This window comes from Canis aureus, chromosome 28 (assembly GCF_053574225.1).
Source record: "Canis aureus isolate CA01 chromosome 28, VMU_Caureus_v.1.0, whole genome shotgun sequence".
NCBI lineage: Eukaryota > Metazoa > Chordata > Mammalia > Carnivora > Canidae > Canis > Canis aureus.
In genome coordinates this window covers 12,765,147-12,793,000 of record NC_135638.1, presented here as the reverse complement: position 1 = coordinate 12,793,000, position 27,854 = coordinate 12,765,147, and the positions used below count along the sequence as shown (strand labels likewise).

General features: G+C 38.2%; 1 long non-coding RNA gene across 5 annotated transcripts in view; it reads left to right on the top strand.

Moving 5' to 3' along the window:
• The window catches only part of LOC144300420 (uncharacterized), a 245,578-nt gene that overhangs the window by 158,719 nt on the left and 59,005 nt on the right, over nucleotides 1-27,854 (top strand). For all 5 annotated transcript variants that reach the window (XR_013367047.1, XR_013367045.1, XR_013367044.1 and 2 more), the window contains 2 exons: nucleotides 20,456-20,603; nucleotides 21,050-21,221. This is a non-coding gene — a long non-coding RNA (uncharacterized LOC144300420). The remainder of the gene's footprint in view (nucleotides 1-20,455; nucleotides 20,604-21,049; nucleotides 21,222-27,854) is intronic.

Sequence of the window (27,854 nt, the reverse complement as noted above, 5' to 3'; positions counted from 1 at the left end):
AGAAGGGGGATTTCTGGATCTTTGGGTAGTTCTATTTTTAATTTTCTAAGGAGTTTCCATACTGTTTTCCAGATTGGCTGTCCCAGTTTGCATGCCTACCAACAGTGCTCCTGGATGTCAGTATGCAGACTGTGGTTCCTGGGTCTTGCCCCACCCTCATGGCAGCGGAGGGCAGTGGTGACAGCTGTGCTGTCCATTGCTTTCTTCAGTGGCAAGGGCAGTTGGGTTTGTCTGCAGAGTATGTCACTGGAAATCCCAATTTCTCCAGCTGTATGGCTGCTACCAGTAGCCCCATCTTTTCTTCATAGTTCCTAGTCATTTCTGTGCATCTCAGCATTGTAATTCTCCGAGTGAGTGAAACAGAAGAAGGATTTTCCTGCATTGCACTGAAAGGCTGAGGAAGCTTGGTGTTTATTCAGCTCTTCCTTTCCCTGTGAGGGGATTTTTCTAGCTGGGGGGTTCTCTCTCAGTGCTGAGCATTGCTGGTGAGGGAGGCATTGTTGGGGGAGTGGAGGCTGGGGTCTCCTCCTCCTCCCACTTATGTCACCTTGTGTAATGCCCTCGAGTGCTGTCTGCATTGTCACAGATGGCAGACTTTCCTTCTTTTTTTATGCTCAAATAATACTCCAGTGTGTGTGTGTGTGTGTGTGTGTGTGTGTAAAAACCACGTTTCAAAATCCATTCATCCATTTTGGTGATGTCACTTGTAAATTCTGTCTTTTTAATTAACTAAAGGAAAATCATCACTTCTAGAGGCAAAAAAATCTGTACGATAAACTCAGTAAAATGAGACAACTGGTCTTTTGGGAAAACTGATGGAAACTCAGCTGTGACTCACAGTCAGGGTTTATATATATATATATATACACATTATATACATATATATATATATTTGAATCATGTGTGAATACAAAGCAAAAAATTAGAGTAAGAGATATATTAAAAATCTGGATACTACTAGAAATACAATTTCATATTTTTTCCTTAGCAATGTAGAGTAAGCATTTTCCCACCTTTGTGGAAACTGTTTTTTTTTTTTTTTCAAAAGATTTGTTTATTTTTTTAGAGAGAGTTACAGAGAGAGAACAGTGGGGGCTGGGGGCAGAGGGGAAGAGAGGAAGAGTCCAAGAGGACTCCATGCTGAGTGCAGAACCCAACACAGGGCCGATCACACAACTGTGAGATCATGACCTCAGCCGAAACCCAAGAGTCAAATGTGTAACTGTCTGTGCTACCCAAGCACCCCTGTACCATGATTTTTATTTTTTATTTTTTATTTATTTTTTTAAATAAATTTATTTTTTATTGGTGTTCAATTTACCAACATATGGAATAACACCCAGTGCTCATCCCGTCAAGTGCCCCCACCAGTGCCCGACACCCATACACCCCCACCCCCCGCCCTCCTCCCCTTCCACCACCCCTAGTTCATTTCCCAGAGTTAGGAGTCTTTATGTTCTGTCTCCCTTTCTGATATTTCCCACACATTTCTTCTCCCTTCCCTTATGTTCCCTTTCACTGTTATTTATATTCCCCAAATGAATGAGAACATACACTGTTTGTCCTTCTCCGATTGACTTACTTCACTCAGCATAATACCCTCCAGTTCCATCCACGTCGAAGCAAATGGTGGGTATTCGTCCTTTCTAATGGCTGAGGAATATTCCATTGTATACATAGACCACATCTTCTTTATCCATTCATCTTTCGATGGACACCGAGGCTCCTTACACAGTTTGGCTATTGTGGACATTGCTGCTATAAACATGGGGGTGCAGGTGTCCCGGCGTTTCATTGCATCTGAATCTTAGGGGTAAATCCCCAACAGTGCAATTGCTGGGTCGTAGGGCAGATCTATTTTTAACTCTTTGAGGAACCTCCACACAGTCTTCCAGAGCGGCTGCACCAGTTCACATTCCCACCAACAGTGTAAGAGGGTTCCCTTTTCTCCGCATCCTCTCTAACATTTGTGGTTTCCTGCCTTGTTAATTTTCCCCATTCTTACTGGTGTGAGGTGGGATCTCATTGTGGTTTTGATTTGTATTTCCCTGATGGCAAGTGATGCAGAGCATTTTCTCATGTGCATGTTGGCCATGTCTATGTCTTCCTCTGTGAGATTTCTCTTCATGTCTTTTGCCCATTTCATGATTGGATTGTTTGTTTCTTTGGTGTTGAGTTTAAGAAGTTCTTTATAGATCTTGGAAACTAGCCCTTTATCTGATGCGTCATTTGCAAATATCTTCTCCCATTCTGTAGGTTGTCTTTGAGTTTTGTTGACTGTATCCTTTGCTGTGCAAAAGCTTCTTATCTTGATGAAGTCCCAATAGTTCATTTTTGCTTTTGTTTCTTTTGCCTTCGTGGATGTATCTTGCAAGAAGTTACTGTGGCCGAGTTCAAAAAGGGTGTTGCCTGTGTTCTCCTCTAGGATTTTGATGGAATCTTGTCTCACATTTAGATCTTTCATCCATTTTGAGTTTATCTTTGTGTATGGTGTAAGAGAGTGGTCTAGTTTCATTCTTCTGCATGTGGATGTCCAATTTTCCCAGCACCATTTATTGAAGAGACTGTCTTTCTTCCAATGGATAGTCTTTCCTCCTTTATCGAATATTAGTTGACCATAAAGTTCAGGGTCCACTTCTGGGTTCTCTATTCTGTTCCATTGATCTATGTGTCTGTTTTTGTGCCAGTACCACACTGTCTTGATGACCACAGCTTTGTAGTACAACCTGAAATCTGGCATTGTGATGCCTCCAGATATGGTTTTCTTTTTTAAAATTCCCGTGGCTATTCGGGGTCCTTTCTGATTCCACACAAATCTTAAAATAATTTGTTCTAACTCTCTGAAGAAAGTCCATGGTATTTTGATAGGGATTGCATTAAACGTGTAAATTACCCTGGGTAACATTGACATTTTCACAATATTAATTCTGCCAATCCATGAGCATGGAATATTTTTCCATCTCTTTGTGTCTTCCTTAATTTCTTTCAGAAGTGTTCTATAGTTTTTAGGGTATAGATCCTTTACCTCTTTGGTGAGGTTTATTCCTAGGTATCTTATGCTTTTGGGTGCAATTGTAAATGGGATTGACTCCTTAATTTCTCTTTCTTCAGTCTCATTGTTAGTGTATAGAAATGCCACTGACTTCTGGGCATTGATTTTGTATCCTGCCACGCTACCAAATTGCTGTATGAGTTCTAGCAATCTTGGGGTGGAGGCTTTTGGGTTTTCTATGAAGAGTATCATGTCATCGGCAGAGAGGGAGAGTTTGACTTCTTCTTTGCCAATTTGAATGCCTTTAATGTCTTTTTGTTGTCTGATTGCTGAGGCTAGGACTTCCAGTACTATGTTGAACAGCAGTGGTGAGAGTGGACATCCCTGTCTGGTTCCTGATCTTAGGGGAAAGGCTCCCAGTGCTTCCCCATTGAGAATGATATTTGCTGTGGGCTTTTCATAGATGGCTTTTAAGATGTTGAGGAATGTTCCCTCCATCCCTACACTCTGAAGAGTTTTGATCAGGAATGGATGCTGTATTTTGTCAAATGCTTTCTCTGTATCAAATGAGAGGATCATATGGTTCTTGGTTTTTCTCTTGCTGATATGATGAATCACATTGATTGTTTTACGAGTGTTGAACCAGCCTTGTGTCCCAGGGATAAATCCTACTTGGTCATGGTGAATAATTTTCTAAATGTATTGTTGGATCCTATTGGCTAGTATCTTGTTGAGAATTTTTGCATCCATGTTCATCAGGGATATTGGTCTGTAATTCTCATTTTTGGTGGGGTCTTTGTCTGCTTTTGGAATTAAGGTGATGCTGGCCTCATAGAACGAATTTGGAAGTACTCCATCTCTTTCTATCTTTCCAAACAGCTTTAGTAGAATAGGTATGGTTTCTTCTTTAAACGTTTGATAGAATTCCCCTGGGAAGCCATCTGAACCTGGACTTTTGTGTCTTGGGAGGTTTTTGATGACTGCTTCAATTTCCTCCATGGTTATTGGCCTGTTCAGGTTTTCTAATTCTTCCTGTTCCGGTTTTGGTAGTTTGTGGCTTTCCAGGAATGCGTCCATTTCTTCTAGATTGCCTAATTTATTGGCGTATAGCTGTTCATAATATGTTTTTAAAATCGTTTGTATTTCCTTGGTGTTTGTAGTGATCTCTCCTTTCTCAGTCATGATTTTATTAATTTGAGTCTTCTCTCTCTTCTTTTTAATAACGCTGGCAAATGGTTTATCTATCTTATTGATTCTTTCAAAGAACCAACTCCTGGTTCTGTTGATCTGTTACACAGTTCTTCTTGTCTCGCTTTCGTTGAGTTCTGCTCGAATCTTTATTAACTCTCTTCTTCTGCTGGATGTAGGATCTATTTGCTGTTTTTTCTCTAGCTCCTTTATGTGTAAGGTTAGCTTTTGTATTTGAGTTCTTTCCAGTTTTTGAATGGATGCTTGTATTGCGATGTATTTCCCCTTCAGGACTGCTTTTGCTGCATCGCAAACATTTTGAACAGTTGTATCTTCATTCTCATTAGTTTCCATGAATCTTTTAAATTCTTCCTTAATTTCCTGGTTGACCCTTTCATCTTTTAACAGGATGGTCCTTAACCTCCACGTGTTTGAGGTCCTTCCAAACTTCTTGTTGTGATTTAGTTCTAATTTCAAGGCATTATGGTCTGAGAATATGCAGGGGACAATCCCAATCTTTTGGTATTGGTTCAGACCCAATTTGTGACCCAGTATGTGGTCTATTCTGGAGAAAGTTCCATGTGCACTTGAGAAGAATGTGTATTCAGTTGAGTTTGGATGTAAAGTTCTGTAGATATCTGTGAAATCCATCTGGCCCAGTGTATCATTTAAAGCTCTCGTTTCTTTGGAGATGTTGTGCTTAGAAGACCTATCGAGTATAGAAAGAGCTAGATTGAAGTCACCAAGTATAAGTGTATTATTATCTAAGTATTTCTTCACTTTGGTTATTAATTGATTGATATATTTGGCAGCTCCCACATTTGGGGCATATATACTGAGGATTGTTAAGTCCTCTTGTTGGATAGATCCTTTAAGTATGAGATAGTGTCCCTCTTCATCTCTCACTACAGTCTTCGGGGTAAATTTTAGTTTATCTGATATAAGGATGGCTACCCCAGCTTTCTTTTGAGGACCATTTGAATGGTAAATGGTTCTCCAACCTTTTATTTTCAGGCTGTAGGTGTCCTTCTGTCTAAAATGAGTCTCTTGTAGACAGCAAATAGATGGGTCCTGCTTTTTTATCCAGTCTGAAACCCTGCGCCTTTTGATGGGGTCATTAAGCCCGTTCACATTCAGAGTTACTATTGAGAGATATGAGTTTAGAATCATCATGATATCTATTCAGTCCTTGTTTTTGTGGATTGTTCCACTGAACTTCTTCTTAAAGGGAATTTTAAGAGTCCCCCTCAAAATTTCTTGCAGAGCTGGTTTGGAGGTCACTTATTCTTTCAGTTCCTGCCTGTCTTGGAAGCTCTTTATCTCTCCTTCCATTTTGAATGAGAGCCTTGCTGGATAAAGTATTCTTGGTTGCATGTTCTTCTCATTTAGGACCCTGAATATATCCTGCCAGCCCTTTCTGGCCTGCCAGGTCTCTGTGGAGAGGTCTGCTGTTACCCTAATACTCCTCCCCATAAAAGTCAGGGATTTCTTTTCTCTTGCTGCTTTAAGGATCTTCTCTTTATCTTTGGAATTAGCAAGCTTAACTATTTGATGTCAAGGTGTTGAACGGTTTTTATTGATTTTAGGGGGGATCTCTCTATTTCCTGGATCTGAATGCCTGTTTCCCTTCCCAGATTAGGAAAGTTTTCAGCTATGATTTGTTCAAATACATATTCTGGCCCTCTGGCCCTTTTGGCGCCCTCGGGAACCCCAATTAAATGTAGGTTTTTCTTCCTCAGGCTGTCATTTATTTCCCTTAATCTATCTTCATGGTCTTTTAATTGTTTGTCTCTTTTTTCCTCAGTTTCCCTCTTTGCCATCAACTTGTCTTCTATGTCACTCACTTGTTCTTCCACCTCGTTAACCCCCATCGTTAGGACTTCTAGTTTGGATTGCATCTCATTCAATTGATTTTTAATTTCTGCCTGATTAGCTCTAAATTCTGCAGTCATGAAGTCTCTTGAGTCCTTTATGCTTTTTCTAGAGCCACCAGTAGCTGTATAATAGTGCTTCTGAGTTGGCTTTCTGATATTGAATTGTAATCCAGATTTTGTAACTCTGTGGGAGAGAGGATTGTTTCTGATTCTTTCTTTTGAGGTGAGGTTTTCCTTCTAGTCATTTTGCTCAGTGCAGAGTGGCCAAAAGCAAGTTGTATTGGGAAAAGGAGAAAAAGAGAGGAGAGAAAGAAGGAAAGAAAAGAGAAAAAGAAAAAAGAATAAAGGAAGAAAAAAAGAAAAAAAAGAAGAAAAGAGAAAGAGAAAGAAAGGGAAAAAAAGGTGGGGGAAGGAAACAAAGCAAAAAGCAAAAAAAAAAAACTAAACCAAAACAACAACAACAAAAAACAAACACGGGGGAGTACCTTCTGATTCTGTATACTTTAAGTCCCTTGGCTTCCCCTGGAACTTGTCCGTCTAGCTGGTCTTCTGGGGGAGGGGCCTGTTGTGCTGATTTTCAGGTGTTAGCACTTGGGGGAGCTGCTCTGCCCCCTGCCTGGTGCAGGGCTCAGTGGGGGTTGTTTACCCCGTGAGGCCCCAGGAGGAACAACTGCAGTGGCGGGGCCAGCTGTGGAGCCCTGGAGTCATTTCCTGCAGTAGCTCCAGAGCTCTCCGTCTGCAGGGCCTGGAGGCTCCGGGGCGGGGCCGCTGATCTGCTCAGCTCCGGGCAGGAGCGTCCTTGCTGTCCTGGGCCCTCCCGGCCTCTGCCTGTCCCGGGGGGAGGCCAGATCCTGGGCTGTGTCCCGGCGCCCTGTGCTCCGAAGCCTGCGTTGTTGGATTCGCGCTCCCGGCCGCAGCCCCCTCCGCGGAGCCGCCCCCAAGCCCCCCGAGCCCCCCGAGCTGCTCCCGCCCCGTAGCCCCCTCCGCGGAGCCGCCCCCGACCCCCCCCCCAGCTGCTCCCGCCCCGCAACCCCCTCCGCGGAGCCGCCCCGAGCCCCCCAAGCTGCTCCCGCTCCGCAGCCCCCTCCGCGGAGCCGCCCCCAGCCCCCCCCGAGCTGCTCCCGCCCTGCAGCCCCCTCCGCGGAGCCCCCCCGAGCCCCCCAAGCTGCTCCCGCCCCACAGCCCCCTCCGCGGAGCCTCCCCCCAGCCCCCCGAGCTGCTCCGGTCCCGCCGTGCGCTGCAGCCCTTAGGGAGCTCGGCGCACTCTCCGGGGCGCAGGTGCCTGTTAGTGTCCCAGGGAGCCCGAGGGCATCCCCGCCCTCCTGGGTCCTGCTCCACCTCCCCGCGAGCCCCTTTCCTCCCGGGAAGGTCGGTGCAGCTCCTGCTCCTCCGGGACGGGGCTCTCCTGTCCTGGGGACACTCGCCCCGGCCTCAGCCCGGCTCCTCGCGGGGCCCCTCCCCCTTGGAGGCCTTTGTTCCTTTATTTCTTTTTCCCCGTCTTCCTACCTTGATAGATGCGCGAACTCTTCTCACTGTAGCATTCCAGCTGTTCTCTCTTTAAATCTCAGGCCGAATTCGTAGATTTACAGGATGATTGGAAGGTTTTCTAGGTAATTTGGTGGGGACAGGTGATTTGGGGACCCTACTCTTCCGCCACATTGCCCCTCCTCCTCTGTACCATGATTTTTAATGTAAGTGTGGTGTTGTATCAGTTAGATGAGTTATATGCTATTTAGTACCTTCTCTAATCACTGGTGGAACTCTGATTTCACCATAGCATCACAGTTTTATGCTATTTAACAAAATAAAATTGGGTGTTTCAGAAACTTGTAGGCTCACTTGTTTGTGAATTTACTTTGCTTTTGGTTGCTAATGGATAGTTACGATCAGCTATAACCCAGTGCAAATGCTCTATATCTTGAATATATATTCTTTGAGGTCTGGAATTTTGATATGCTTAATCATAGCTTTGGGCTCATACTTTTTCTTTCATGGACGGTGGACAAATTGAATTATTTTTAAAAGGGGAGCAAATGGTATGCTTTAAGAAGTCTGTATAACTTACCTTTAGCTCCTTTTCTATATTTAAATATATTTTAGAGGAAAAAGAATCACAGTGCCTAAGACTTTTAAAGCTAGAATTAAAGTGCATTAAGGCTTTCTTGAATCTTGTTATCTGTCATTTTAAATCCTCTTGAAGTTAGGTATAAAGAATAATAGATATATATTCAGTCAGGATACTGAAGATTTTTACTGGCTTTTGGATTAGAAGATTTTCAACTATCAGTGTTTAAGCCTCAACTAGCTGCCAGTTAGTCTTGACAAGGCCAAAATAAGATTCTAATAGTTGTGATTGTGGAGAGGGTGCTTTTTCATTAGGTGAGGCAAAGTGTCAATTAAAAGGGTATTGAGATAAAGAAATTGAAACTAGATTAAGTTTATACTTTTTCATGGATGATAAGAAAATCCATTTTCGAGTTGCATTTCATTGAGGATATACTATCAGGGGCAAAGCTGGAATACCGTGCACACTTAAAAGACTGCCTTGAGTCCTCAAAAGACTTATTAACTGCCTAGTCATTTCAAAAGAATTTTTGTAGATATAAAACAAGCATGCTTTATATAAAATGAAATGCCAAGGCCACATAATGGCAGTAACTTTTAAAGAAGCTTACAATTAGCAGTCTTATTTCCCCCTCACTCTTTCCTGGTAGTTCATGTAAATACTGAGCAGTCTTTCAGTGGGGTTTCTAATCTTATGAGAAAGTCTAAAGACTATATTTGATATATCTGCAAAAGGAAATAACTGTGTACATTTCCAGCACGACTATCCTTTTTCAGAGGCAATGCCTGGTAAGAGTAAACTTGAAATTTTAATACAACATTGGAAACTGAGCATGCATCTGTAGAATGCATGAAACCTCAAGTTAGAATTGCTATCCTGACTAATCTATATAAATAAAATTAAGTTTCTCTCTGACGGTTACTGCATATGGTGAAATGTTTGGATAGATTTCCTAAAATTTAGAAAGCCTTTTTAGGAGTTAATAGTAGGCTATGTATTAAATAAGATATTCACTTAGAGAAGACCCAGGAGACTCCCCAAAGAAATGCCTCCAGTGGAACTTCAGGCATTGGTTTGCACAGAGCTGCTTCTTACATTTCAACTTGATCTAGTTTGCTTTTGGGTAAGTAGCACCTGACATTTATTGATATATCCAACGATAGTTAATGATTCTTCCTGTTTGTTGGGGGAAAAACATAATATTGAAATTTAGCTGCTTCCTTCTGGTCTCTATAATTTCACATGAAAAAGACACTGTCATTAGAATGTGTGTTCTCCTATAAAGTAAGGCATTACATCTCTCTGACTGCTCTCAAATAGTTTATTTTGTGTTATTTTTCAGAAGCTTAACTGTGATGGGTCTTCCTAAAGATTTCCTTGGGTTTATGCCTTTTAAGGTTCACTTAGTTTCTTGAATCTGTAGGTTTGTGTCTTTTGCCAAGTTTGGGATGCTGTCATCCATTATTTCTGTGAATACCCTTTGCAGCCCGACTCTCTTTCTCTTTACCTTCTGGAACTCCCATGGTATGAATGTTGGATCTTTGTGTTATATTCCCACAGTCTCCAAGTCTCTGTTCATTTTTTTCCAGCCTATGTTCTCTCTAATCTTTTCACACTGAGTAAATTCTATTGATCTTTCCTTAAGTTCACTGATTCAATCCTCTGTCATCTCCACTACTGTTGGGACCATCCACCATGTGTATTTTTCCTATTATATTTTTCAGTTCTATGATTTCCATTTAGTTAATTTTTATTATTTCCATTTCTTTCCTGAAATTATCTATTTTTTCTATTTGTTTTAAAACAATTTATCATTGATTGTTGAAGCATTTTTACAATGACTGCCTTAAAATTCTTCTCAGATACTTTCATTGCCTAATCCATCTTGTTGTTAACATTAGTTCCTTTTCTCATGCAAGTTCTGATTTCTTGATTTTTGGCATGAGGAGTGATGTATTTTTTTATTCTGGACATTATATCTATTATAATATCTATTATATCTATATAATAGACTATGGATATTACTTAAATATTATATTTAATGAGCAGCTATCCTGTTGTTTAGTACCTAGGTCCTGGCTTATTGTTTTGGGCTGTAGTTCTAATAGCAGTTTAGTTTTCAGAGTATTTGCAATGTTATTTTGGTCTATTTGGTTTATTAGGAACTGATATAGTTGCTATTGGTCCTTGCTGGTGCTGTTTAAGGGGAGAGGGCAGCAAAAGGGGTTTCCTCTGGTTGGGAAGCAGGTGCCTCTGGGTGGAGGTGGGGGAGCCTCAGCGCTTAGGGACTTTGAAGCTTTCTGGGCCAGGTGAGGTTGTGGCAGGATCCCTCTTGCTAGCGTTGCTTAGCTGCTCTGTGCCTCTTAGTAAGAGTCTCCGGTCATGCATGAAAGGAGAGCTCTTCCCCTAAGCATCTTAATTGTTGGTGGGGCTCCCTATCCATCTTCCTTACAACTATCTGGTGTTATCAGAGGGACTCCTATCACTTTGGGGAAAGAAAAGAGCCTCCCTTGGCTGGCTCCTATGCTAGGCTGGGAAGAGAGTGCATGTAACTTATGCTCCTCTTATATTCTTTTTCTAGTCCTGGGATTGCCAACCAGTTTGCCTTCCTCTTTTACTTTTCAGAGTTTTTCTTTGATTACCTTTTATTTCTTTCCAGAATTTATAGTTAAACTTAATGTGGAAGAACAGGGAGAAATGATCCTGCACAACTTGTCTGGATCTCAAGCTGCCACTTACCATGGCATATTGGAAAAGAAAGGAGTTTGAGTCAGTTTTAGCCTTGAATCCTTGTTGAGCCACTAATCTGTATGACCTATATGACCTTAGAGCATGTATTTAACTTCTCTAAGTCTTATTTTCTTCAACTGTAAAATGGAGATACCTCATTTATTCGTTCACTCTTTATTCATTCAACAAAATATCTGTCATTGTGAATACTCTAAGCTATCCACTATTTAGGGCATGAGATTCAGTGGCATGTAAGAAAGTTAAGATCCCTGCTCTTGTGACATTTTGTCCTTACGGAATACTCAGATAATCAACGGTGACACAAAAATAAATAATTCCAGAGAGTGATAAGTTCTATGAGAAAACTACAATATGGTAATGCTGGAGAATGACAGAGATGGGTACTTGGATGAGTATACTTCAGATACTCAGGGAGGGTCTCTCTCAAGAGATGACATTTCATACATTCATTCCATTGATTCAGCCACGTTAATTGAGCTCTTAGTAGATAAATATTTGAACAAAGACCTGAATGATGAAAAGGCTCCAAACACTTGAAAATTTGATAGGATACCAATCTAGGCTGGGGGGGGGGGAGGGAGGGCGCACTCTTAAAAAAAAAAAAGATGTGAAGTAGAAGAATCTTGAAAAGATCATGGAATAAAGGTATGTAGTGTGGGTGGAATATTGTAAATGAAGGGGAATATTGTGCCACGGTGATCAAAAAAGGTAGGCAAGAAAAACTATGTGGGGGCTTTAGGGTCATGATGTTGAGTTTAGTTTTATTCTCTCAAGAATGTGATGTCTTTAGAGGGTTTAAGCAGATAAATGATACAATTTATGGATGTTTAATAAGGATTAGTCTAGCTGTTTTGTAAGTAATAGAATGTGGGAAAGCAAAAATAGAAGCTAAAACACCAACCAGTTAAAAATTTATTTTAGTAGTTCAGGTAGGAAATAATGAAACTTGAGCTTGAAAGGCAGCTGTGGAAAAAAGAAGCTGTAGTTTGAACACACCCTTTGCGGTTCAAGCAGGCAAGATTTTCCGAAGGATTGTCTCTGAAGTTAGGAAAAATGAGAGGAATCTATTTTGGATTTAGGTTGGATGATGGGAGTCATTTTAGACATGAGAGGATTGGGAGAGGAGATTGTATTAGAAATGGGGTCAGAAATTAAATATATTTGTTTTCAGTAAGTTAAATTTTGAGGTGTCCATAAAACATTCATGGAGATTTTCTAAAAGTAGTAAATATCCAATTCTGGAGCTCATGGGATTCTGAGCTGATGCGACAGTATAAATCTGTGTGTCACCAACATTTAGATGATGTTTAAAGCAGAAGGACTCATCTAAAGGGAAATTACAAAAAGAAGGATCTGAGCTACTCCACAATTTTAAAATCAGGAGTAGGAGGTGCATCTAGCCAAAACAGATCAAGAAGACAAGAGAAAGTGGGGATAAAATTTAGGTAATTCAGTGTCAGAGAGGTTAAATGAAGAAAATATTTCAGAAGGGAGAAGTGTTCAATGTTGTCAAATGCTTTAGTGAGATAAAGACATAGAATTGACTAATGGAGTTGGTAATTTGGAAATATTAAGTGGCCTTCATAAGAGTCATTTCAGTGGAGTAGTCAGGGTTATTAAGAAAATCATTTATATATGAAGTTAGGCATTCTACTAATTTCAAATTACTTTTCCCTGAGTTTCTTCATGTGTAAAATGATGATAATGGTGTTTTTATGCCCACGTCATTCCTTTTCTCTCATAATACTAGATTTTTAAAGGATCAAATGACAATACATAAGGGAAAAAATGACCTATGCAGAATTGCACAAATGCACACTTAATATTTATTTTTCTTTTCTTTTTTTTAAAGATTTATTTATTTTAGAAAGGGAAGGAGTGGGGGAGGAGAGGCAGAGGGAGAGAGGGAATCTTAAGCAGACTCTGCAGTGAGCACAGAACCTGACATGGGGCTCAGTCTCACAACTGAGACTGAGATCATGACCTGAGCTGAAACCAATAGTCAGACATTTAAATGACCACCCAGGCACCCCTATTTTTCTTTTATATACTTGGAGGTAGACACATTTTAAGCAAATACACACTCATACATCCAATGAATGGACATTTACTCCTTTCAAAAATATGTTTGAGCCAATAATTGAGCCAAGAATTGCCTCTGCATTATAGATACTTAAGTAGTTGGATTTGTCTTTAAATATAGATGAAGATATGCAAAAATAAACTTTATTTTAAGGCCAGATATTAAGCCACAGTTTTCTAAGGTGACAGATATGAGCATTCCTAAGTTTGTTTTCAGAAATTGCCTTATTTTTATAATAACCACTACTACTAACATTGCCTTAATAACAACCACAATTAAAATCACACCAATAATAGCTACTATTTTTAGGGTACATTACATATCAGGCACTTCACATATATTATCTCATTTAATTTTTATAACCACCCTGTGATATGGGATGCTATTATTATCTCCACTTTATAAGTAAAAAAAAAAAAATGAGTCTCAAGGAGGCTGAGCAAATTTTTCCAAGAACTGCAGATAGTCTGAGTCAAGTTTTAAAATAAAATCTTTTTAAATCCATTGTTCTTACTCTTAACACAATTCTGACTTTCATTTTTGGGTGTGTTGAGAGGTTTAGATTTGGTAAGGTGAGAGTTGTGGAGCATCTACACAGACAAATCTCCTAGACTCGTGACCAAAACCAAGCTTTGTTTATTCTAAGGAAAGAAAACTGCAAAGAGAAAAGATAAAAAGTAGGCTAAAATATCAGATCAGAGAGAAAGGACTTGAGATGTGACAAAGCCACATGTGAAATGTGGAACTCTCCCCAAGATGGATGTATAGATTAAAAGAGGGACAGTGAAGATAGCCCGGCCATAGGTACATAAAACATAGTATATCTTGGTTGTCGGTGCACTATGTCAAGAGAGGATTCTAGGAGTCACAGTTGGGGGATGCTGACGTTTAAGGATGGGATATCCATCACTTGGAAAGGCTCAGAAAAGGGAAAATGAATGTACATTTATTTTAGAGGGATTTGTTTTAATCAGGTAAGGTATGACATGCAGGCATGGAAGTGACCATCATAAAGGAAGAAGTTTATTGTATTCACAGATCCTTAGAAACAGGAGGCATGGCACACAATGCAGGAAGTACCAGGGTCGGTTGGAAGGCAGAGGAAGGAAGAGGAAAATATGGAAAGTTCCTTTATTTGTGGGAAGGAATGAGCAAGGCAAGATTAGCAGCCTTAGGATTGGTTATTTGGTTTCAGTAGGCTTTGGGGTATAGGGTTGTCCCCAGTAAACTGGTATTTGGCTCTAGCAGAAAATGAGAAGTGGCCTGGAAAGTGAGAGGCTGATAAAGAAAGTGATTAATTTGTAACATCTGCACTGGTTGGTTTGCATATGAAAGGTGGCCACTGCAGGCCAGTAGTTGCTATCTGTGGGAATTAGCTAACCCCGGGAGGGGCAGTCCCTCCCAGCTCAGTAAGGTGCCAGATGCGAAAGCATCAAAATACAGAAAATAAAAAGCCATGGTTAATATAGTATTAAACACTTATTAGGGCAGCCCCGGTGCCGCAGCGGTTTAGCGCCGCCTGCAGCCCTGCAGCCCGGGGCATGATCCTGGAGACCTGGGATCTAGTCCCACATCAGGCTCTCTGCATGGAGCCTGCTTCTCCCTCTGCCTGTGTCTCTGCCTCTCTCTCTGTGTCTCATGAGTAAATAAATAAAATCTTAAAAAAAAAAAAAAAACTTATTAGATACCAGGCATAGATTTTGTCTCTCTCTCTGTGTCTCTCATGAATAAATAAATAAAATCTAAAAAAAAAAAAAACACTTATTAGATACCAGGCATAGATTTTGTCTCATTTATTTTTTGTGATAACCTGTAAGGTAGGAATTATGTTTTTATTTTATAAATGAAAGAGTTAATGTTGGTTGATTGTGGGAAAAGTCCCAATTTGTGATGAAGTCCTGCTAGTGTCAGTACACAAAGTAATCACTTCACGGGGCTGGACCCTGCCATTCTGCAGTTGTTACCAGCTGTGTCTTGGGTAGTGGAGAGAAATAAGATTAGAGAATTTCTAAGATTCTCCACTGCCTTTGTGGCTTGGTATATATAGTCTGATGGGATCTGTAGGAGAGAAGTTATCTGAGGAAGTTTACTGTGGCAGGGTGTGCAGGGGGCACTGCTGAGAGAGAGCTTACTTGGGAGCCTGTTGTAATAGAGGCAGAAGGCCTAGGGGAGAATTAAATCAGGAGCCAAGATACTGTGTCCCAACTCTCCCACACGACCCTGTTGGCTAGGTAACACTGAATGACTGTCCAGACCAAGGGAGCAAGGGCTAACAACCCCAAAGAGCTTGGAATTCAAAGTTTAGTAGAAGAACTGACAGTGATGAAATGAAATAGGTTGGAAAATCGTATGTTGAAATGTTACTAGTAATGTAGAAAATATTCAATAAATATATATTGAATTGGAATTTCATCTGGTAGTAGGTTTTCTTGGAATGGCAGGCTATAGTTAACTTGAAGAGAATCTGGATGTTCTTCTTAAACTTCTATCTAGAGATTTCCACTACTTCTTCCTCTCTTTTTTCAGTTCCTATAACTCTAGTTAGCTACCATCCATTGTCCGGTAAGTACTCTGGTAATTATTTAATTGCCCTTTATTGTGTTCTGCATGTTTTTCCTCTTTCTTACAAAAGTAGACTATAAGCAAGTCAAGATAAGAACTGTATCTAGACCCCTCATAGCATTTAGCAAGTTCTAGACATATGGATACCCAGTAAATATTAAGAGATTATGAATTTGTTGCTTGAAAGAATCTTAGAAAGCTTCTAATTTAGCTATCTTCCTGATGAAACAATCTTGAGGAGGATGAGGAGCTTCCCCAAGGTCAAAGGTGAGGTAGTGATAGTGCCATGAATCAGAATAGGCCTTCTCACCAGGCCTCTTGATTAGTAGATTGAGTATTCAGTGCATGCTTTAACTTTCTTATGAGCTTACTGGGCTTTTAAAGAAAAGCTAAATTCATTTAAATGTTTTATAAATTCTAATTGCCCATAATTATATAAAATGTCTCAGATAATATAATTTTTAAGTAGGCCTTTATTCTGTCATTTGTCATTGATATAGATGACAGGAATAGAATATGTGTTAAAAATGTCAAGTGTACTAGGATGATGACATTTTATGTAAGTACGTAATTAAATCATATTTTGGAAGAACTGATAATCGCTATTTCCAAAGAAGTGAATTATATTTGAGAACACTTTGAGAGGTCCCCAGTTGGCATTTCATAACTCAAAACCACCTTTGTATATTACCCCAGAGCTACCAAAGAAGAAGACAAGATGATACTCTCTGTGGCAACATAGGAAAGACTATGTAAAATGTACAGATGTCTAAACGCTTCCCCAAGGCACAGTGGAGGTTGCACATTTTATTTCTTACAGTGTGTCCTGGGGCCAGAAACAAACTGCTTACCTTCATTATAAACATTGACAGAGGTATGGTCCAATATGGGATTAACTGAAAAAATGTTTGCTTACAAGGAAATACTATCACCCTAGGGCTGCAGGTGATACTATTAAAAAATGGTATTTTGTAGTGCTAATGTTTGGCAACACCTGTGTTTCTCTCCTAATTGTTTATAATTCTCCGATCGCCAAACTCTCCACTCAATCTCTTGTTGAAAGAGAAGGACTGCTGATAATTTTTGAAAACTTGAACATATCATAATTCTCCATTACAGTTATCTGAGCCTTATTGGGCAGAGAATGTTAATAATGAAAATAAATGTGTTCTTTATTAGTAACAGCTTTGTGTCAGAATAGCATTTATGCTGTAATCAAATATGAGTAAAGTGAGGGAGGAGAGTTAATGGAAAGCAACTATACAGAGGAGATGGGGTGAAGTGGTACTCTCAGTGGGCAAACGTTTCATAGATCGAGAGCAGTCAGGGATTTTTCAGATCTAGTCTTTTGCTAGTGGATGTTGAAATTCAGGGGGAATGCAATATGTGGGACGGGGGAGTGGTACGGCTCCTTGGGATGGTAGCGCTCTAAGTTTAGGAAAACTTCCCTAAGTAATGTTGGGGGAGATATGGAATGTGCTAGTACATTGGCTTCAGAAGCTACAGAGCCACAGGGCCATTGGACCATCAGAGCTATAGAACTCTGAAGGTCAAAGAAGATAGAGAAGCCTTGGGGTATTTAATAAGCATTGGAAGTAGGCATCAAGTATGTGACCAGTCTTCCCCATGGGAGACACACATATGGTTTTAGAAATTTAGAGGACTAGTGTCAAGGAAGCACAAGGACTTTTCTAAAACTTGCCGTTTGATGAGGCAAGAGCTTTGATAAGTTGTCTTACTGGTATCTCTTTGGTTTTGGCTTAGAGGCAAATGTACTAAATTAAAGCGCAGGTTGAAAGCACAGTCTAGCAGTCCATACTTCAGGCTCCCGAGTTTCATTTACCCTTTGGAGTTTAAAAATCCTAAAATATTACTGCTGCTGCCATTCTGTGTGGAGGACTCAGGGGCACTTTTGGCTCTCACAGTCACATTATAATGTTTTGTTCTAAGTGTGATTCACTTTGATGCCGTGGTTATAAGATAGATAGGGAGATAAAAGGCATGCAAACAGACGGGAACATGTTTTTACTTATGAACAACAGCAGTTGGAAATTTGCTGCAAAGACCACAGCTCTATTCTATTCTGGATGATAGCCCAGGAAAGCAAAGTTTGGGTTCTCAAACATAGAATGTTACCTACTGTTTTAAGATTTATTGCATGCAGACACTACAGAGAGTTCAGTAAGTATATGGCAGGATATAGATTCTCGTATTTCTTTCTTTGTTACATTAGAAGAAAGCAGCTATTTCTTTATCATACATAGTACCTAGGTGGATTTCAAGATTAAGTCAAAAGGGAATTTATTTTCCTTCATTCAGATGGAATTTTAAGGCCTACTAAGTGCTATTTGTTAAAAGAATATGAGAAGAGAGAAAAGATTTTGCTTAGAAATGAGAAAGGAGAAGTGGGTTTGCAGAACAGGCAATATACAGGACAAAACTTGCCATTTGGTGGGTCAAAGGCTTTGATAAGTTGTCTTCTGTCTTTGGCAGGAGAAAATATTTCCATAGATACTTGTGAAAATGGGGAAAGTAATATAGAAAATTTATCTCTATGTACCTATATATATAGCTTGAGAGCAAAAAATATATAAAGGAGAATGTTTTCAGAAAAAATAATTCTCTGATAGTTGATCCCAAGAAAGTTTCCTGAGAAGGAAGCCTGGTATCTGGAGAGAGCCAGTAGAAAGACCCGCAAATGGTCAATGCAGAGTCATTGGTGGCTTTCCCAGCTTCACGTAGGAACTGAGCCACTGTAAACTGTTCTGCTTGCACTTGAGCATGAACCTTCCATGGGCTTCCAACAACTAGAATCAGTCTTAGCAATTCCTCCTGTCAGTGTCTTATGAAGACTCACTTCTTCATAATTCGGGCTCTGATGCTATTTTTGCTCAGTGGGAGAGATGCTTGACCTTGGCCTATGACTTGCTTTATTCTTGTTTATTTTACTGTTGCTAACTCCCTACCCTCTGTATTTGCCTACTACGAATCCCAAGAACATTTGTGAGTAAAAAATCGGAGATTGAAAAGTCTGCTCCTAGCCACATCCCTTCTACTTAAGACACTTGAACTAAATCAACTGGTGACTTTCTCAGGTGTGGTAGATACAGCCATATTACAAGAGTATCACCTTGTTTAAAACTAATATCTGGAGTAAGTTCAGCCATTTTTAAAGCAGATTTGATCGATTTTCCTTTGACAGATTACTGAGCTTGCAGGAAATAGAGCCATGTGAGGAATCCTGCTTGGTGAACTCCAAAGCCAAGTTCTCAATCATCATTCTTTTCTTTTCGCAGCTGTCTTCCTGTGTCTATAAGCAAAATGTCAAGTTTGTATGCATTTTTACATTTATTTATTTATTTATTTATTTATTTATTTATTTATGCATTTTTACTTTTAAATGAAGACCTTTCCTCATTGCATTCTGTCTTGCTCCAGTTGGCTAATATTAGGAGTGACCCCACTTCATCAACTGACCCTCTTACATCCATGAATCGGCCTTCTTGCCAGAACAGAATATAAATATTTTAAATATTTAATAAATATGCTTCCGTGCAAGAGTTATGTAATGCATTGCTAGGAATATAGTTTATTCATGACAGGCAAGACTATTTTAGGCTGACTGCCTTGCTGTAAATAGCTGAAAGAGGAGATGGGAAAGGTAAGACAAAGAAAACACATACAAATTTAGAGATTCAAAAATCTGACGGTGTTCTTAAATGGCCAACTTAGCTCCTCCTGAATTGACTCACCATCCTATCAATTAAAGACCTAATCCCACCTGAACAAGTTGAAAACTATTTCATGTTATTTGTTTATAGTCTACATTAGATCTTTTGAAGTCTATTTTGATGTACATTTCATAAGATCATAGCATTATTAATATGTTTTGATATTTTGTTACTATAATTTTCTATAACCATCATAATATGTAGCTAAGAGTAATAGATTTTTTTCATCCATGGCTCATGTCTCTCTTTCTATTTCATAGGATTTGGATAATATCAAAAATAAGAGAAACATTGTATCACTTATCAATACTAAAATACTCATTTAAAAATATCTATTTTAGCTCAATAGCAATAAACCAGTAAAATATAAGTTCGAAATGGTAATTTCTTGAAAAGTTTGTTAGCATTGCACTTTAGGATAATATGTTGGTTTTTGTTTACTATTGTCTATATGATTTGAACTTGAGTGTTAAATGTTAGATTGGAATGGAGCTCAATCTAACAGCATGCGTGTGAATGTAAGGGAGCTTGCCTTACAAATGACACGTTGGTAATCATGTTATGGTCTTAAGCCATGAAAGGCATCTCTAGATCTTGGTACACAGTTGAATTATTTACGTGTAAGTGATAGTGCTAGTGGTCAAATGAGCAGTCTCACAATTTTTCAATTAATAAGTTAGTCTTACTATTAATAAGTCATCCATAATTCATATGTATAGGTAGCATCTAGGGCAGTTACTTTTTTATTTAATATTTTCTGCTAATTTCCTGTTGTCAGTAGAGAAAAAAAAATCTAATTTTTGCTTGCTGATGAAAAATCTAGGGTTTTGTTTTTCAAAATAAAACTGTCAGTGTGTTTGAAGTAGGAGAGTTTTGCTGAAAAAATCCCTTTTTAATCAGGAAGGTGCAGTCTGGCCCCTCCTTGAAATAAGAGAAAAGTAAAAGTAAAAAAGAATTGATTTTTTCCAATTGATTCAATTGATTCAATTCCAATGAGCAACACATTTACATAGGACTTTATCCACAAGTCAGACTAAATCATGATCAGCTCTACTATTTAAATGGGACAATAGTTTCTTGCAAACTGGGAAATTACTCAGGGAAAGATAAATAGAATTGAGGTTCCTCCCACCTGACCCTCTGCCAGTTTTCGTGTTTATTCTTACTTCTTTATACTTGCGCAGTCTAACACATTTATTCTTCCCACAGGAGTTACTATGATATGCATTAGACATTAATATGCACATTTGAATGAGGAGTCAGGTTCCAAGTTACAATAAAAACCACTTGTAAAGAATTTTCTCTTGAATTCAAATCTTTAAACAGTCACAACAGATTAAATTATTTTTTAAGGAAGGTAAGTTGTGCTATATTACTTCTTTTTAAATGTTCAAGATTTACTTTATTAGTTATTTTATAGTATGTCCTTAATGAATACATTCATATCAGACCAAGGGGAATGAAACCCATAACTGAGAAGGCTCTCTAATGAGCCATATAGAACTGAAATAACTACATATGCATTCCACAAATGGACCATTAATTGGAAAAAGAACCAAAGTGTGGAGATATAATCCTATAGGATGGAACTTAAATGGTAATATAGTTTAAGGTTTTAGAACTTTCGATTCACTTGTGTGGAGGAAAAGGTGAATATGAAACAGTTTGCTTTTCCTTCTGTGTAAGATGAAGCATTTCTATTAAACTGTTGTGCTAACCTAACTTTGAGAAAGAAATAATTTTGAGAATATTGTTAATATAACAAGAACTGTTGTCTCGACCTAATACTTTTCCTTTTTTTAGTTATTTAGGTAGCATGTTCTATCATACTTGTAGCTCTACTCTTGGGTTGCCAATGCTGCTGGGTTGCTTAAGATGTTAACATACTGACCTTACGAGGAACAAGGACATTCTGATACTGTTGTGCCCAGTGGAACAAACCTAATGGGATCCAGGACTCTCTGTGGATGAACAGGTAATTTATCCTCCATAGGCCCAAGGAGCAGGGTGAAGCTGGTAGGATGGTAGGATGGCATGAAATAAGAGCACACTGGGACCAACCACCACTAGCCTCCACTGGCTCTGGAACGAATAGCGTGGGCTGAATGAGGAACCACGTCTTCTCAACCTGTCAACCGTTATCTCGTGTCCACACTGCCATCCCTGTCTCTTGTACACATTGGGGCTTTTCTTCGCAGTCCCCAGTGAGTTTGCCTTACGTAGAGCAGCCCTCAACAAACTCAGCTGGGGCCACCACTGGTCCCCTTTTGTAACACATTGCAGACAAACATGATCTTTCTCTGCTGTGTGAAAACAAAACAAAAACCAAAATGAAACAAAACAAAACAAAAACACTGGATGCATCTGTGAGTGAAGGGGAGCTATTAATATTTACAGTTGGACCACAGGCATAAAGCTGGTCTGTCCTGGACGTATGGTTGTATTTAGTTCTCCAGGGCTCTTTATTTTATATATATATATGTATATAAAATATATATATATGACTTTTTATTTTACTTTGTTCTAAGCTTTCTATAAACATTGGGATATTGCATTAAATCACAAATAATTTTTAATAAAATCTTGAATTTGTAAAAAAATATATATGTATATATATGTAGTATGTAGTATATACAAGGAGATTTCTTATAATAAATTATATTTTAAGAAATTTATTATAAGAAATTGGTTCATGAGGTTATAGGAGCTGGCAAAAGCTCAGCCCCAGTTCCTGTCCAAAGGCTGGAAGCTGCCCTAAAACCAGGAAAAGCTCAGGTCCCAATTTGAAGGTCATTGGGCAGAATACTCTGGGAGGGCCAGCCTTTTTAAAGCTCTGTTTAAACAACTGGATGAGTTAAACTGCTTTAGTAGTCTACCAATTTAAATGTTAATCTCCTCCAAAACCACCCTCACAGAAACATCCAGAAAAATGTAAGAGCAAATCTCCAGGCACTCCATGGTTCAGTCAAGTTGACACAAACTAATTGGAGTGGCCACCCAACTAATTTAGAAGCAGCAAATAATTTGCTGTCTCGTGTTGAGCCTCAGTCCAGTCATTCAGTGTTTTCTTTTATCTTTATTCCAATGAATCCAGTCTCTTCTTCTTTATTCCAATGAATCCAGTTTCTCCTTCTTCTCCTTCTTCTATGCTTGCTCTTAGTTTGTGTCAGAACTTCTCTGGGCCCAGCCCCATCATGTTCATGGATCTCTTTTTTAGGTATTTAATTTTATCATGGCATTTTAAAACAGCGCTTTACAAATTATACTCTGTGGAGGGATGTGGTGTGGGGGAAGGTAAATGGAAGATTGAAGGCAACAGGTGGGTTGCAGGGCACCATCTTTGCTTCAGCTGTGGTAACTCTGTCTTTTATTCTTTTGTTTTTCCTTCCTAGTTAGTTTTTTTTTCCTTTAAGATTTTATTTATTTATTCATGAGAGAGAGAGAGAGGGGGAGGGAGAGGAAAGAGAGGCAGAGACACAGGCAGAGGGAGAAGCAGGTTCCATGCAGGGAGCCTGATATGGGACTCGATCCCAGGACTCCAGGATCATGACCTGAGCCGAAGCCAGACGTTTTAACCGCTGAGCCACTCAGGCATCCCCCTAGTTAGTTTTTATCTGAGGACAGATTAGTTGGCTAAAATGTGTTTGAAAATCACTACATATTTTCCTTAATGAGTCCATGATTTCGCCTCAGATGATCCATGAAACTGCTGAAATTGTATGTAATAATTTCTTTGTAAAGTTGTATTTTTCTGAGGAGAGGACACACAAATTTCTCATTTATTTAAAAAGGTCTAGGGGCACCTGAGTGGTTCAGTTGGTTAAGCGTCTGCGTTTGGCTCAGGTCAGGATCCCAGGGTCCCGGGATTGAGCCTCATGTATTTGGGCTCCCTGCTCAGTGGGAAGCCTGGTTCCCCCCTCCCTCTTGTGCTATTCCCTTGCTTGTGCTCTCCCTCTTTCTCAACTAAATAAATAAAATCTTTTTTTTTTTAAAAAAAGGTCTATAACACAACAAATTAATTACCATTGGTTAAATGTTCTGCATGACACCTTGTATTTTCAAAAGTAGATATGATTTAGAAATTATATATAAGGACTTTGAGAATAATGATATTTAATAAATCATGTCCTATGTTTCTACTGGATCACTAATAAAATGATACTGGAATAAACAAGGATTCATTTGCTGCAATGGAAAACAAAAGAGAGAAAAAAAAGCCTTTTTAATCCATATTTAACTGTAGATTGTATTGCCTTGTTGGTGGGTGGCATATTTGATACATGGAGACTTAAATATCTTTCTTCTCAATAATCTTCTCAGAAACTTAGCTAAATAGAAAAATCATTGAGTCAGATCAAGGTTAAAAAGAAAAATTGAAAATTTTACATAGCAAACGTTCCCAGCATGTAGTGGCTTAAAATAACAGGATTTATTATTTTTTATGATTATTTTGGTTAACTGAGTGATTCATTATGCCATGCAGTGTCAGCTGCATTAAGCTGGGAGATTGGCCAGGCTACCTTGGCTCTCCATGCAGTATCTTATCCTTCAGAGAATGTATTTCCATATGTCCCCTCTCTTCAGGAGAACAGCGTGGAGACTGAGTTCCAAGAAGATAAGTCCTAGTGTACAAATGCTTGTCAACTCTCTGTTCACATCATGCATGTTGATGCATGGCCAGAGTCTTATGTCCAAGCCCAGAATCAATATGAAAGAGAACTATATAAAGCTTGAAAACTGGGAGCATGATTCATCAGGAACCAACATTATAATATCTAGCACAGTAAGGAAGTTATAAAAGTTGTTTGTATGAAGCAGGCTGGTAGCTCATGGTCAGAAATTAAATATGTTTTTAGAAATTAAAAAATGCTATCATTTTGAACACTTCAAATTTAGGAGATGCATCCATATATATAGTAAAAAAAATACATACCTTAAAAACCTTCACTATTGAAAAAGGAGAATGAAAATGAAATAATTAAGTGTCCTATTCAAAATATTTTTTTAACTTCACAAAATAAAATTTAAGAACAAGGCATAAATGATAAGGCAAAAGGAAGAATTTAATAATTTGAAAACCATCACAAAAGTAATAGGTTAATATAAAAAATTGCTTCCTTGAAAAGTCTAATGAAATAAAACTCTTATAATTAAAAATTAAGTAAAACGGGGAAAACATGGACATAAAGATTGAAAATTTGAATAGTTCATTCTAGGCTTACTAATATACTATCCTATTCTGAAATCTGTTACCATATACTATAAAGAAATACAAATTTGAAGTAAAAATAGTTGAAAAGATGGTGCAAAATTATTATTTGTAGATAATGTGATTTGTTATCCAGATAACTTGAAATAACTCAGAAGTATTAAGATTAACAAGCAATAGAATATTTATAAAATACATAAAAAATAAAGAGCTATAGTAATCAGCAATGATCACAAAACATTGTTGAAAACAGTTTTCATTCACGTTAGTAGCAAAACTTTAAGAATAAATTAACTCATTGTTCATAGACGTCTCTCAAAAATATTTTCTGGATATTCAAAAACTAACAAAAATGAACAAGAGTTTGGAACCTGTATAAACAGAGCAATACACTTGAGATTATACAAAGCCTTTTTTTTAAAAATAAAGAGTCTTGATTAAATAAATGTATATATCATGTTCCAGGATGGAAGTGTGAATACTGTAAAAGTGTTAATTTTATCCTATTCATTTAAATATTTAATTCAATTTCATTATGTGCTCCAAAACATTTTAGAACTTAAAGTCATACGAAAGTGTGATGGAAGAACAAAAAAATTATACACGTTTTTTGTTTTTGTTTTTTTAAAAAGAAGAGTAAGGTATGCAGGTACAACCGAATACTTGATATGAAAACACAGCTATGTTTATTTAGTGATTAGCACCAAATCAGTTAAATTAAAGAGACTGAATAAAGATATTAGGAACGAGGTTTAATGTAATCAGAATTTAAGGGCAGCCCTGGTGGCTCAGCGGTTTAGCGCCACCTTCAGCCCAGGGCGCGATCCTGGAGACCCAGGATCCAGTCCCATGTCAGGCTCCCTGCATGGAGCCTGCTTCTCCCTCTGCCTGTGTCTCTGCCTCTCTCCGTGTGTCTCATGAATAAATAAATAAAATCTTAAAAAAAATAAATTGTAATAATGAAAGCATTATTAATCATAAAAATAAGATCTCTACCTGAAATTATAAAACATAAATAGTAAAAACAATGGTAATTGACGTATTTGCCTACATAAAACTAAAAATTTTTGTATGTCAACATATTATGAATAAAAGTTTAAATATGTCCACATATTATGAATGTAAATTTCAGGTATGCATAACAATAAGTTCTAGAGATATGCTGTACAACATCATGCCTGTAATTATCACTGTATTTTACACTTAAAGACTTGTTAAGGGGTGCTTGGGTGGTTTAGTTGGTTAAGCATCTGTCTCTTGATTTCAGCTCAGATCATGATCTTGGGGTCATGGGATGTAGCACTGAGTTGGACTCCATGCTCAGCACAGAGCCTGCTTGAGATTCTCTCCCTCTCCCTGTACCTCTCACCACCTCTGCTTACTCTCTCTCAAATAAATAAATAAATCTTAAAAAAAAATTGTTAACAGGGTAGATCTTGTGTTAAATGCCCTTACTACAACTTGATGACATATTTTCCAGAAATTTACCCCTAAGCCCCCCAAAAGTGAATATTCTCATTAAATAAAGAATCTTTACAAAAAATAATGAAGGAATGAGCATAAAAACATGAATAACAGAAACATGATTAGAACATAAACCAACAAAACAATACAAAATGAAAAAACAATGTTGTTTAACTGCACAGTGGATTAACAAAAATAAAAACCTATGTATTTTGTATTTTAAAATTTGAACATGAAAGAGAAATGATAGCCAGTGTTGTCAATAGTTCAGGTTAGTGGGACTCATGCATTGTAGAGGGAGGTAAGAGTGACACAACATATGTGTAGAATAATTTGGAAATATATATATATTAAAATATTTTAAATGAAAATATGTTTGGATCTACTGATTTTATCTCCTAAAATTCACCTTAAGGAAATAATGATGGATGTGAATCAGACCATTAATATTTAATAGCAAACATAAAAAAATATAAACAACTCACACTGACTACCAAAGAATATTACTAAAGGACCTTAAGTCTGTATGATAAGAAATACCTATAGACATTAATATTTTTTTTTTAATTTTTTTTAAACTTTTATTTATTTGTGATAGTCACAGAGAGAGAGAGAATGAGGCAGGGACACAGGCAGAGGGAGAAGCAGGCTCCATGCACCGGGAGCCTGACGTGGGATTCGATCCCGGGTCTCCAGGATCGCGCCCTGGGCCAAAGGCAGGCGCCAAACCGCTGCGCCACCCAGGGATCCCTCTATAGACATTAATAACACATGGCAAAAGAATGTATACTTCATGACAGACAATAATATTCAGGGTGATTAATAATATGAGTATGAGTAGCTCATAAAATATTAAGCATAGTATAATCCCAGTTGAAAAAATCTTGGGAAATATATGCCGAAATATTAATAGTACTTATTTCTTGCATATGGCATTATGAGTGACTTTTACTTTTTTTTTTAGTAATTTTCTGTAGTTTTCAAAATTTCTTGTTTTGTGTTTGTAATTAGAAGAAGGCTGTTCAAAATTATTAACTATTATAGGCAAAAGGTGATAAAAACAAGAACTATTCTGTTGCTTGCATACTCTTATGTGAGCACATATTTGTGCACACGTATAAATGCACACAGGCACACACACATACCTCCCAGGGTACAGATGTCTATATTTGGTAGCATAAGTTCCTTTAGCATTAACTGAATTAATAGGGTTCCAGAGCTACAACGTCTGTGGCACATGTGGAATATTTGGACAATTCTTAACATGTATCCCCAACCACACGAGTCATTGATGGTATATGGGACTACTTGGTGAAGAGAGTTTTGTTCTCCTGTGGGCAAAACTGTTATTTGAGAGATTTCTTTTAGAGCAGATCTGACCATCCTCAAGGAGTCAGAATTCTATTGGCCTAAGAGATATTTATTTGTCACACTGTCCTGTCAAGTCGGTTACCCCTCAAGGAGTACTCTGTCAGCAATTGATATAAGATTTGCTATTTCATATAAGTCAAGAAGAAGGCATTGCTATGTCTGTCTAATATTTACTTATTTTTCCTCCCACCCTATTCTTTTGTTCCTTCTTTCCATTGTCCTTTCCTCTCTCTCTTCTTTAGTTCTTTCCTTCCTTTTTCTCTCCCTTCCCCTCCACTCCTTCTCCCCCTAAGTACCTACTATATGCCAGATGTAACATTTGGCATTGGCCAATGACGTAGCAAACCTCTTAATGTGCCTTCAATGAGCTCAGAGATACTTGAGATATTCATACATGAAGTAAAGTTTGCCATTAAAATGTTTTGTGTTTTCAGAAATTTTATGAATTAATACTTTGCAAGGATTAAACTGAATATTTCTCACAGGGATTTAGTGAAAAAGATAGTGAAATGTTTAAATATTTTGAAAGAATACTTCAACAGATGCCAGGCAACTTACCTTAAT